Here is a 1,879-nt window from a genome sequence, read left to right on the forward strand (position 1 = left end):
GCTGAAAATAGGCTGGCAACCTCTTCTGGCTTGTAAGATTTCTGGTGAGACATCTGCTCTTAACCTAATAGAGTTCCCTTTGTAAGTAACCTCATCTTTCTCTCTAGCTGCCTTGAAGATTTTTCTTTTTTATTTAGCTTGGTGAATCTGATGACTGTGTGTCTTGTGGATGATTGTCTTGTATAGTATCTTGCAGAGGTTTCTATATTTCTTGAATTTGCATGGCAGCATCTCTAGTGAGATTGGGGAAATTTTCAAGAATAATATCCTTAAATGTGTTTTCCAGGTTGCCTACTCTCTCTCCTCTGTCATGAATACCAGTGTGTCATAGGTTTGGTCTCTTTACATATTCTCCTATTTCTCAGAAATTTACTTCATATTTAAAAATTCTTTTTTCTTTATTTTTGTCTCACTGACTTTGTTTGAAAGACCTGTCTTCAAGGTCTCAGATTCTTTCCCCAGCTTGGTCTATTCTGTTGTTATTTTTCCAGATTGTATTTTGAATTTCTTGTAATGAATGTTTTAATATCAGAAGTTCTGTTTGGTTGTTTCTTAATATGGCCATTTCATCTTTCAACTCTTGCATCATTTTAATGGATTCATTGGATTGATTTAAACTTTTCCCTTTATCTTGGTGAGCTTCCTTACCATTCCAGTTCTGAATTCAATATCTGTCATTTCAATCTGTTTAAGAACCATTGCTGGGGAGCTAGTATGCTCATTTGGAGGTAAGGGGACTCTCTGACTTTCTGAATTGCCAGTGTTCTTGTGCTGGTTCTTTCTTGAGAGGGCTGGTATCCCTTTGTCTTTTTGAATTTGCTTTCATTTGAATGGGGCTTTGAAAAATTCTTTATTTTTCTTGAGGGTTTAATTGTGGTATAAGGTGAGTATAGTTGATCGGCTTTGCCTCTGAGTCCTTTCAGAGGGTCAAGCCTCTGCACAGGACCTTTATTTGTCGCTAGGTTCTTGCCCTGGGTTTTACAGGTGATGTATACTGGAACAACATTTTTGGTGTAGTAACTTGGGCTATGATCCAATAGAGAGCACTGAAGAGTAATAGCCAGCAGATAGGCTCTTACTCAACTGTATGGATGTTTTCTCTTTCAGTGCATTTGCAGCAGTATTCTGTGGTTGGGGGGTGGGAGAGAGATGACATCCTTGCTAGTTCCATTGCCAGGTTTTACGGGAGCCTCCTCCAATCACTGGCATGATGCCTGCATTCATTTGTTTGGTGTTCCAAGCCGTGGGGTTCCCCTGGGCAAAACCTACATTTGACAGGCCACACCCTTTCTGGACCTGCCCTGTGGAGAGAGGAATGCCCCACTGCCACACCTGCCCATGAGCCTGGATCTTAGTCTTCTCAGTGTTCTGAGAGTAGGGGCTCTTGCCCTGCATAATCACTAGCCAAAGATGTCAGTTTGGCACTCCTGAATTATGTGCTGTTCCTTTTTGGGGTGTTGGGACCTGGCTTATAGCTTTGTCCTCTGACCTCTCAAGGTTGGGTGCTGGCTGTATTAGGGGAGCCAAAGTGCTTCCAGGCCCCTGGGAAAGCATTCAGGTGGGGCTGCCAGCAAAGCACTTATGCTGGACAGTGAAGGCTGTGCTCTGTACATGCCCTTGTGGGAGCAGCCAGGCAGTTGACTTGGAAGGAGCTGGCAGATAAGGGGCATGCAGAACAGAAATGCCACAAGCACACAGGAAGCCCTGTTCTCTCCAGGTCCAGCAGCCAGCTGGGGTTAGAGGTACTCAGAGGAAGATGAGAGCCTTGGAGAATGGGCACCTCTGGTAGCATTTTGCTGCAGCTGCACGATTTGCAAAAATCTCCTAGACTCCACTAGGCTGGAGCTGTCTCTGCCTACTTTTTGGGACGATCTCTCTG

This window comes from Colobus angolensis, unplaced genomic scaffold (assembly GCF_000951035.1).
Source record: "Colobus angolensis palliatus isolate OR3802 unplaced genomic scaffold, Cang.pa_1.0 Scaffold2, whole genome shotgun sequence".
Taxonomy (NCBI): domain Eukaryota; kingdom Metazoa; phylum Chordata; class Mammalia; order Primates; family Cercopithecidae; genus Colobus; species Colobus angolensis.